This window comes from Protopterus annectens, chromosome 7.part1 (genome assembly GCF_019279795.1).
Source record: "Protopterus annectens isolate FY-2018-M chromosome 7.part1, PAN1.0, whole genome shotgun sequence".
In the NCBI taxonomy this organism is placed as follows: domain Eukaryota; kingdom Metazoa; phylum Chordata; order Ceratodontiformes; family Protopteridae; genus Protopterus; species Protopterus annectens.
Genome location: NC_056740.1, coordinates 332,860,334 through 332,871,954, shown reverse-complemented (window position 1 = coordinate 332,871,954; position 11,621 = coordinate 332,860,334). Strand labels below are relative to the sequence as shown.

The following is an 11,621-nucleotide window of genomic DNA, read 5'->3' as shown; positions in this document are numbered from 1 at the left end:
ACATTCTGCCAGAATCTGTTTTTCAGACCCTTTGCAGAGAGAAAAAAAAAAAAAACAAAACAAAAGAGATTTCCTCATTTCACTGTCATAAAACTAATGTTGGATTTCCCATTACATTGTCATATTGCTGTAACCATTCACATGCCAGTCTTTTTATTCTTCAGCACATTTGCATTTAAGTATAGTGAACATTGGTAGTCCTAATACCTCCTGCAACACACTTAACATTATTGCCTGCCTATACAATATAGTGCCCAAAATACTCAAGCACATGCATATACACAAACATGCACATCATAAAAAGAAATTTAAAAAAATCTTTGAAAAAAAGAATCGAGAAACCTGCATTCTGTCAGAGATCCTTTATTTCTGTAAGTTGTCATTTACAGATTCACATTTGTAAATGACAACTTGAGGGCTGGGTGTTGGTTTAATAGTGGGGGGCTGGTATTATTTAAGGTATTTACCTCATAGACACAAGACACAAGATAGAGGATTTGATTCTCCCCTTTGAAAGGAAATCCATTTGGCTTAAAATGGCACACAAGAGCAGTTAGCCAAATACTTACCTATGAACCTTTGGTATTGTTGTAAATAAGGCTCTCAACCTCTTCTATCCTCAAAATCAGGGACAAGGGCAAAAATAATGATGGGCAATGAGGGACAGTTTTTAAATGTTGTAACTGCAGACTTGAAATGGTAAAACAAGAGAATTTAACTGTCATGCATTTTCTGAGGTAAATGAAATCTTTATCCAAAATGATTCTCATTTTATGTTGATTGCAGTCCATTTTGTGCAAAGTCTCACACAGTTTAGGAGGGACAAAGTACAAAAATTCTGAGCCAAAATCAGGAACTTCCCTGAAAATCAGGGCAATAATACAGAAGAACACTGAAGTGTTGCATGAATTTTGTCTAAAAAGGCAAGTGTTGGTATTGTGTCACTGCAAGTAAATACTCGTGAAGTTTTTTTTTTTAATCCATTTAAAAAATTAATAGGACAGCAATAGGTGTTGCAATGACAAGCATTTTTCTAACAATAAAAAGTATGAAACTCTAATGCCTGCTATTATTGATTGGTTGTAATTCTCAATGATTTAGTAGGAAAAACAAAAATCTCACAAGGGACATGGCAAAAAGAGAAGGCAAAATCAAGGACAGGTTTTTCATAAACTTTCTGAATGATAAGGAAGTATGATTTAGGATGGAAAGGGAAAAATATGAGGTAAAAATAATTTATATTTATGTAAATTCCACTAAATTAGTAAATATAGTAGCAGCTCTTTAAGGCTGCATTTTCTTTATTATTCCTCCCTTTCTAGTCTAGACATAATGGCCATAAATGCTGTGTTAAAAAGTTATTGCATGCGATAATTCAACGAAGGTCATGAGGTGATGTATGTGGTAAAAAGTTTCAAGAAGAAAAATACTGATTTTAAAGCTTTAGACTGTGGTGAATGTATTTGAAGGAAGGGTTCAAAAATGGAATGATAATGGAAAATACTGGAATATCAGAAAGTTGAGGATGCTATGCGGATAGTGTGCAGCTAGGAAACTGTGCTACTGCCATAACCTTATAAGGGGCATGAAAATACTCTAATACGGTCCAGTGTTCTCCATTGTAGCCAAAATCAGGGGAAGTCAAAAGGTACAAGAAAAAAGGTTTGCTGAGCTAACATTCTGTATACTTGTAGTGTAATTTATTTATTTATTTTTTTATTTATTTTATTTTACATTTGTTGACCGGGATAGTCCGACTGGATACATGTCCATTTTCAGCGGAGGCCCTGGGAGAAAAGTTCCAACATAGATACATTAGCAGAATGTTACATATAGTAAAATATTTGTGAGGAAAACAATTTTACAGACTTCTACAAACATCCTAGATATAGCTACAACAAATACAGAAATTCTATTACAGACTTTTACAAGCATGCTAGCTTAAGATATGACAAATGTAGATTATGAGTTTAGTTTCTATCCATAGATCCTATTGGGGTTACAGGCCCCTTACCGCAAGTGAACATTTACAAAATGATTTAAAGGCGTCAATTTATGGTCAGATTCAGTCAAACAAGTATGGAGTTAGATCAATTCCATAATTAAAAGGTGTAGCTTCTCTACTAGGGTGAGCCAGAGGAAATTTATACCCTGGTTTAAAGGAAAAGAGCTAATCAGGGCTGGAGCATGGACAAAGCCAATGTGACTTAAAATGAAGTTTTAGACTCTTCTTGAATTGGGCTAAGGAGGTAGTAAGAGTAAGAGTAGGAGGGAGGGAGTTCCATATTTTACCTATGGCATTGGAAAACAGTGAATCACCCCCTGAATTATAGGACTTGATTGTTTGGAGAAGAAGCCTATTTGATGAGCGAAGAAAGCCTAGACTGGTGTAAGGAATGATTATATTTTTCAGTGCAGGGGTGTTGTCAGGTTGTTTGAGAATTTTAAATGCTTCTATGAGTTGGTTTAGCTGGAGAAGGTCTGACAGTTCTATCCAGCCAAGGATTTTAGGTTAAGGCAGTGGTGTGTCCTATAGGGCATGCCAGTTGCAAATCTGGAAATATGATTATAGCAACTAGAGAGTTTGTTAAGGTCAGATTTGGTAAGGTTAGTAAGTACGGGAGAGGCATAAAGAAGGGTAGAGAGAAGATGCGAACAGGCAATGGTTGCTTTAGCCATTGGAGTTAGGAAAGATTTTATCCTATAAAGTGACCCAAGTTTCTTGTTTACGGATTTAATGGTTTGGTTAATATGCATGTCGAATCTAAGATTGTTGTCAATAGTTACTCCTAAAAGTTTTGTATAGGGGTCTGGGGAGATGATAGTGCCGTTGTTATATTTTATGGTAAAGGATGCTGTAGAGGATTTACGGGTTGGGGAGAATAGTAGTAGTTTGGTTTTGTTTGGGTTTAAGATCAGGTGACGCTCAGAGAGCCAGTCTTCAACTATGGTAAATGTATGCTGGGTTGCTGATAGTAGGTTTATTGGAGAGGTGTCAGAACATACTAGTGTAGAGTCATTTGCATATTGAATGCAAGCGGCATCTGGGATGACTGCATAGAGGTCATTAATAAAGACTGAAGAGAAGAGGTCCTAATATGGAGCCTTGAGAAACTCCTATGGTATTAGGTAACAGACATGAGCGCTTGTTCTGCCACAGCACTGCTTACTGTCTACCAGTGAGGTAGGCATGAAACCATTGGAGAGCTTGGTTATCTAAGGAAAAGGTTTTCAGAGTGTGGATGAGTAGCTGATGGTTAACCATATCCATAATTTCACCACTTGCTACATTTCTAAATGACTTATTACAGAATACCAGTTCAGCAATCATTTTCATACTTCTCAATCTTCCCTCTCCAAACTGAGGCGCACTGCCTCTTATAATGTGGCAAAATGTGGAACACTTACCAACAGCTTACTGACAACTTTAACTCGGAAGCTCACAGGATGTTTGAACTGTGTTACTTTATACTTAAGTTCTTTGCTGAATTAATATGATTCAGTACTATTTACCAACCAGATATCAGTTTTAAAAAAAATCCGAACATTGAATGAGTTACAGACCGTTTCAATGTGGAAGTGTGAGGAACATGACCATTTTAACACACAAAACGAGGAACATTCCTCATAAAGAGGTACACCTGAGTACTTGAGAGGTATGATCCTTTTTTATGTACGTACCTACGCAGTATGCATATGTGCATTTATTTACGCATTGACTTTCAATACTAGTCATTTGCAGCTGTAGTAAGCTTTGAAATTAAACTGTGCGTATACAAAATGCCGGTTCAATTATCCTTTTTCACCGTTATTTCTTTAAGTTGTCATTTTCATCCACTCGTATATTTAAAAAAAAATCACTGAACCAGCATTCTGTGATTATGCGGTATAATAACAAAATGATCCATGTTTCTAGAGCGGAATATGGGGTAGTTGGGGATGGATTCACACACAATCAAGTGGTCTGATATTGCTGATAGGACAAAAATCAGAATAGTGGGATTGGTTCTTTAAGGGGATCACATATTTTGTAACACTTCCGTTACAGCAGCAATTTGTTTCCCCACATCTTCAAATTGGTTGGCCAATGCAGCCAGCGTGACATTCCAATTAACTAATGGAATTGTATACTGAGTTGCTACATGTCTGGTAAATTGTGGTCATTGTCATTTGTTAGTTTACATTTATTAGATACCTTTATGCAGTTTATTTTGTGTAGCACCTCACTAACTGCTCTACTTACATTAAATTCGGTAGTTTGCTGTGGCAGAATGCACACTTTTGATGTTATGGTGTAATTTTTTTTTTATTTTTTCCATTTTGCACTGTGCTGTTTTTGTAGGTTTTTACTGTGCGGTAAGATTGTATGCGCATGCTATTTTAACCGTCTAAATTGCGAGCTTGTGTTTAACAGAAGCTTTCCAGTGCTGGTTTCCTTATGTTTTGGACGGTAGTTGTCCTCTTTATTTATGGTGTGTGTATAACGTTCAGCTGTCAAACCTTTACAGAACGTCTACATTTTTGCCTCATATTTTTGATGTTTCCCATAAAGCGTGTGGCTGTTTGGCAACTTATTGTGAATTGAAGTCGCTAAACAATTTCGCACATTCGAGTTTCACACTTCATGTCCTTCAGAAAATACATTCTAATGCAAAACATGTTACTCTATCAACTTTGTAAGAGCAATAGTTGTAGGGTTACCACCTGTCCCACTTTGTGAGGGACAGTCCCATTTTGGGCAGTTGTGTCCTGCAAAAAATTGAAAAAATGGCAAATGTCCTGACATTTTAGGACAAAAATATTTCCTATATTTTTTTTAATAGTTGCATAAAACAGTTATTTTGTATCTGAAACACCTACATATTATAATAAACAGAATAAGCAACTCAAATGCTACAAGAACAAGCTTTTATTCTGGCACAAAAGAGAACTTATGTCTTTTGTACTGGCCATGGGTATGTTTGCCCTGCAAAATCTGATGTTTCGACAAAAAATGTCCCAGTTTGAGCATTTGAAAAGGTGGCAACCCTAAATAGTTAAAACCTGATTTTGGACATTAAGTGCAGTACTGGATCTAAGAATACACTGTTTCTGTTAAAGTTCTGTTAGGTAAGCACTGGTAGTTCGTTATATTTTATAGCTTTTTTATTATATGACAATATTTATAGCTAATTTCTTTCTAAACACGGTATTCGAGATTAATACAATGTAGAAACGTTGTTAGCAATAACTTAATCAACTTAAAGAGACAGAGTAATTCTTTTAGAACTTTTGGTTAAATGAAATGTGCAGAAAGTGCCACGTAAGCGTGTACAAAGGTTTAACTTCTGCATGCAGATGTAAGAAAGTTAGTTACTGTAGGCTGAGTGGCACTGAGATTATGTCCCAGAGTCCAGACTCCAGGTTTCCATAGGGTCAGATTCTGATTCTTACCAGACTTGTCTTAAAATGTGATGTTATTGTACATTTTTTACCAAGATTAATGTAAAAACTAGGACAGTAAAGTAATGTTTTATTTTTATGTTTTAAGGGTTACAATTAGTACTTTGTAAACATTATACTTTGTGATTTTTTTTCTCAAAACTCCTTTTATTGGAAATAATTTTTGAACAATAGCAACAGTAACCTGAGGGTAAAAATCTTAACTGTTTAATTCTAAAGAAGAATGCTGGTTCTGCGGAGTGTACTTTAAGTGGTTTGAAAGTGAACTGTACTGCAAAAAGTGTAGAAGTAAAAGTATTTTTATTGCAGATTTATACTTTGTAATTGGGCTGGTACCACTCCTTAACCTCAAACGCCATATTGCAAAACCCTTGCAAGTTCATTCATTCATCTCTGATATACTTTTACCCATTTCAGGAGGAACTAGAACCTGCCCTTGCACTTACTGGGTACAAGGCAGATTAAGTAATGCTGGATAAGATGTCATTGTGTCTTAAGAAGTACACACCTGATCACTTGTGACATATCTTTTGGGATGTGGAAGAAAATCAGAACAGTAGGCAAAATTCCATGTGCATGTAGGCATAATATTCACCACCTTCATACTAGACATCTCAGCCAGGAACCAAACTAGAATACCAAAAGCTATGATGCAGCAACACTAACTGTACCACTGCACTCCTTTTCACATTGTGAGTAAAGCACAGAGATGACACCTAGGTGGTACACTTCACTGCTGCTAATTTTTGTATTTCACAAGTAGAACCTTGTGCCCCATCCAACCTTTCCTTCATTTATTTTTAGTGGCATGGGAGTGTTGCACTTCCTGCAAAGTGGCACCTAAAAACATATTTGTAAAACTTGTTCTGTAAAGTACCAGTATATTAATTAAGTATGCTATCGAACTAAAATGACTTCATATACAAACTGGATTGTTTTTTAAAAGAAGGCTTACAATTGTAAGTAACCATTGTTTGCTATTATGGCATAGCCTTTAGAAGCTGCACAGATCTATTTGTATGCTAATTTGTGATATTAACTTATATTCTGGTACTCAGAAGTACAAACAGTTTGTGTGCTCCAGTAAGCATTTTCAGAGTGTTTTCTTAAAGTAGCTGAATCAACTAAAAACTATTTAGTTGTACTGTTCTTTTTAGGACAATAATACCATCATTGTCTGCTGTGTACTTTATATGGGAGACAGGGAAATTTGTTAAAGGCCATATGATCACTGTTAGGGTTGTGGGCAGGCATACTGGAAGGGCCAGTTACTGCATTTGTCAATGTGGACCCCAGTGGCATACAGCTGTAGCTGGTCATAATTCAGAGAGTGTAGTGCATCAATGGATATTGGAATGTCTTAGAGCAGAGAAAAGACTGCAGGGCTGCAGTCAAAGTGTGGACACTCCACATTATCCCATTTTCTGTAACTGGCACTGTACCTTCTTGATGGATTGTCCTTTGGTAGCACGCGGGGAACAGTTCATGAAACGAGCATTGTTTCAATCTTTGTTAGCCATGAGCATGCTTCTCAGCACTCGCAGTGTGTCCAGAATTGCCACCTACAGTAATTTATACAGGGTTAAATGTACTTGTAGCATATGTAGGTACAACTGTAATTTCTTTATTAGACACATTGAGTCTACTGCTATTAGAACTTTCTGGGCATCTTTCTTCCACATTTTTTTTCATTTTTGCTTGCAAATCCTTCTATTTTATAACTTTGTGGGTCTCTGTACTTAAGACCCTATAGTCACTGGGTGCAACAATTTTAGTAATCAATTCTACGTGTCTTTTTTCATGGATTACTACATGCAGTTTTTTTGCATGTTTTTTTGTTTTTTTTAACTTTTAGTAATGGGTGATTCCATGTGATATAAACTTCATCACTCTCTATAATGCTTTGTGGTTTATTTCTAATACTTCTCAGATACTTCTGTGCTGTAGTGTTTGCACAATCCCTAGTGTAACAATCTTGCCACAATATTATGCCTTTCAGTATAGAGGCCCTCTGCCACCCAATAACATGAAATGCAACTCTTTACAGTTCTGTTTTACAGAATCTACATTCAACAGTGGATAAATCCACTGTTGAATGTAGACAGTGGATAAATCCTGCAATGCCCACATTCAGGAGTGGGTTATTGCTGTTGTACAATAACATTGCTTAAGAAAAAAGGAAATTGCTTAACATTCTTAAGTAATTCCTTTGTATACTGGCATTTTAGCTTTATTCCGTGTTGTCTTCTCTTTGCTGACATACTGTGCATGCCTCTGGGACTTGCATTCCCATGCTTGCACAGTACATCAGTGTAACGCAAGGGAAGCAACACAGAAAATAGCCTCTCCATTGCTGTTTTTTTTCAACTATTAAAAAAAAAATCAATAATGTTACATGGGAAAGCTAAAAAATATGAGTAAAAGTAAGGAATGTTTCAGTTTCTTCAGTTTTGCAAAACATAACTGATTTTTCTCATAGTTTTGCTCTGTTCTCTGTAAAACAGGTTTGCAGTGCTCTTATCCAGCATATGCCAATAAGAAAATCTGGCTGCTCAATGATAATTCAGCAGACGGATTTCTTTCTATTGGTATTTGCTCTGTTTACACTGGGCACACTGGTTAGGCTGTCTAATCAGTATACTTGTTTTTGAATAGTAAAGATCTTTTATTGTACAATGATTTTTATATCTTCTTTGATAAGCATGAAGCATTTTTTTGTTTTATTGTCCAGTTGAAACTACTTTTGGGGTGATCATTCACCCCAAATTGTGGGTTAGAACAAAAAGAGCAAATTGATTTATAGCTTGAACTTTATTCCTAGATATCAAGGCAGTTTTCAATATCAGTTGTAGTTTTTTGAAGTATTATTTGTTGGTTTTATTGCCGATCCTTCATCTGTTCCCAGCCTACTCAGGTTCCATTATATGACATTCCTATGCAAGGTTGACTGGTCTGAAGAAGCAATGTGTTGTACTGCGAAAGCACTCGCCATATACATTTTATTATTTTTATTAAAGTTATTTTATTATTCCAACCGTGGTGTGTCAAGTTCATTTTGGAACTCTGACACATTTTTCTTGCATTTTGGCTTGACCTTTAGCTGCATACCAATTTTAGTTTGGGTCATGATTGATATCTTCTTGGTTCTGCAGCCTTCCTTTTTTAAATGTTATCATTGTACATCTCTCAAGTCCAAATACCATTCTTATATCATCTGTGAAAGTTGTTTTAATCATTTGTAGTTGTGCTTTCAACTCTTCATCTGATGAACTTTACCACGAAAAGTAGATAAGAAGTCTTTAAACAAGGTTGATTTCTGGTAGCCAGGACAAAACAGTGGCAATGACCAGGAATCACCCTGGAATATCCTCGTTTGAATTTTTATCCCTAGGATAATACTTTGTCCTTTGTCATAGTTCAACTGCAGGTAGTTTGCTTCTTGGCCACTATAATGTAATTTATCGATATAGGGTGCATCTTGTACATCTGTAAGCATTCCTTTATCCTTGAATGCGGGATGCTGTCATATGCTTTTTTGTAATCTTTCTATGCCATACTTAGATTCTTCCCCCTTTCCAGCTCTCTGTTATGGCTTTATTTAGTACCAGATGATCCTTTGTTCCACATGTCTTTATTTTGTTACCTTTTTGTTCTGTTGCCATAACTGATTTTTTTCTAAATTATTAAAGTCTTGTCTGCATTAGTTCCAGTATATAATTTGTATTTTGCCAGAAGGCAAGTAATTGGTGTATAATTGTTAGAATGGCTTGAAGGTCACTGTTAAGAAAGAGTATAGTTTTTCTTGTTAACCAGGGGTTGGTGTCTGTTTGGGATAAGCTTGTAATTAAATTCTTAACTCGGGGCTAAATCTTTATATAAAGATAGTAATATTTACAGACAGAGAAGCTAAGCACTGTGTCTGGGCCTGGGGTTTTCCATTTAAGAGCTTTTCTTAATTTCATCTCAATGTCTCTGTTACTTCATCCCATTTCATGTCCACTGCATTACAGCCTCTTACTGTTTCTTCTTTCCAATCGACATATATTCAACACTGCCTTCATAAATATTTGTTCAAAATGTGTCTGTTTCTTCTTCTTTGGTATTGTTTCCATTCCTTTGCTTTGTTTCCCAGTTTTCTGTAAACCTTTTTGGATTTGAATTGCTTCTTTCATTCTTTTTCTTTATATTTATCTGCATACCTTCTAAGTTTTTAGTTTGTTATTGGCAAGAGTGTATGGTAGAAGATAGTCTGTTTTGATACTGTGCATTGCTTTTAGCATGCCTATCTTTCTAAATATTTTTGACAATCTGCTCTCTTTTCTATATTCCTCTAACAGTAATCCTTCTTGTTTTAATTGCTTTATAGTTTTCTTTTCAGTGTTTCCATGATAGCATTTTGCTTCTTCTCTTCCTTTCTTTTGTTACTGTATGTTTTATAGTATCACTTTATCCATTATTGGTTTAGCTGTGCGGCAGTATATCCTGTTTATTTCTGTTATATCTTGTGAATTCCTCTTAATAATCCTGATGACTGGTAAAACAGAATACAGTATTCTGACATTTCGGGTCATATTTACTTTATGTAATCTAGTTATTTCATGTATCATAAAATGTCATCCATTTCTATTAAATCAAGCAGGTCTTCCCTTAGATCATTTTCTTCTGGACTGGCAGCATCTTCTTTGCTCACTGTTTCTTGTGAGTATTCTGTAAAAAAGTTCCAGAACATCTTCCTGTGACATATCCTCTTCAGATGCACCCTGCTTCATCTGGTGCTCCTTCATATGGGAACCCTTGGTCCATCACTCTGCAACATTAACTGTGTCAGAGTTGCCACTGTTTCCTGAACCTTTTTCTTGCTGTGCAACTTCAGCTGGACTTCTCCTACAGAAGGCTGCAGAGCATCAACACATGGCAAATGTTCTTCAGATGTCTCCTGCAATATTTGTTGCTACTTAATCTTGGAAGCCATTGTTCTATCATGCTGCAGCATTGCCTATGTTGAGTTCTCCACATTAAATTCTTCACTTTTTTTGCAGATAATTCATAACTTACCCTTTGTTTTCTTATTTTTTTTTTGTATTGTGGAGTTTTCCATATCTTTGTGCCTTTGCCTGTATTTCTCTTCAAATATCTTTGGAGCTGCTTTTTTGTATTGATTAGTTTGGCTTTCTCCTTTGCATAAATATTGAATATACTACATTTCTTTTTTCTTTCTCGTGTCCATGTTTCTTTCTTATTCATTTCAAAAATGTGTAGTTTTTTTTTTTCACACTTCCTCTGTCACTTCATTTTCCAAGCAGCTCACAGTTTCTTTGTCTATGTAATTTTTTATGGATCTGTTGTATTAATGAATACAAATGTTTATTTGTAGCTTTTGAGAGTTTTTCCTAAGTATTTTTCTGTCCACTAATTTCTGTCTCAATCTTTCTGTGTATACTTTGTCTTGAAATTCGAGCTTCTCGTGTAATAACAGTACATAATTTCTTCCTTATCCTCAACAGTCCAAGTTGCCATCCCAGTGCCTCTTTTTGGCCTGCCAGTTTTTGTGGACTACTTGCTGTTGACATGGGGATCATCCTCTTCCTGAACCTAGCCTGACCCTGTGATAGGAATATTTCTATTTCTTTGAGATTCTGCACTGCCTTGTTCTCCAATCCTGGCATCATTACTTACGTCTGGTTTGAGCACTTTTTTATCCTGGGACCTGTTCACTCAGGCTTCTTCTTTTTTTTTTTTTTTAACCCACATTTCTTAATGATATATAAAATACAGTCTATATTTCAGTGTCTTGTTGGTGAGATTTTGTGATAACAGGGTCCACTACATGAAGGTACTTGCCAAAACTTGAAGACAGGGGTCCAGGATAGTAAATAATGTGGGAAGAAATAGCCAGGGAATTGTTATGGCTAGGCTTGTATAGGCCCTAGGGCTGATAGCCTAGTACCAACCTATGAACTTATAAGAGTTCTGTTTTAGCAATACTACTCTCTTTTTTGACAATTTAATTGCATCTCTCCATTCAGATCTTGGCTTTGATGGTAGTTACAATGTGTCCCAGTGTTTGGTAGTCAGTGGTCACAAACCCACTGATATAATCTGCATTCATTATGCTAGTTAGCTGTAAATTCCTAACAGACAAATTTATGACAACGTTCGCTGGCAATATTGCCAAAATA

At 35.9% G+C, this 11,621-nt stretch overlaps 1 protein-coding gene across 2 annotated transcripts in view; it reads left to right on the top strand.

Annotated features, from left to right (window-relative positions):
• The first annotated feature begins 4,072 nt into the window (after positions 1-4,072).
• The window catches only part of WDR6 (WD repeat domain 6), a 370,840-nt gene continuing 363,291 nt past the window's right edge, over positions 4,073-11,621 (top strand). Inside the window, exon 1 of one of the 2 annotated variants that reach the window (XM_044078749.1) lies at positions 4,073-4,149. The gene's annotated coding sequence lies outside the window, so the exon portion shown is untranslated. The remainder of the gene's footprint in view (positions 4,150-11,621) is intronic. The other variant, XM_044078750.1, reaches the window with a different exon arrangement.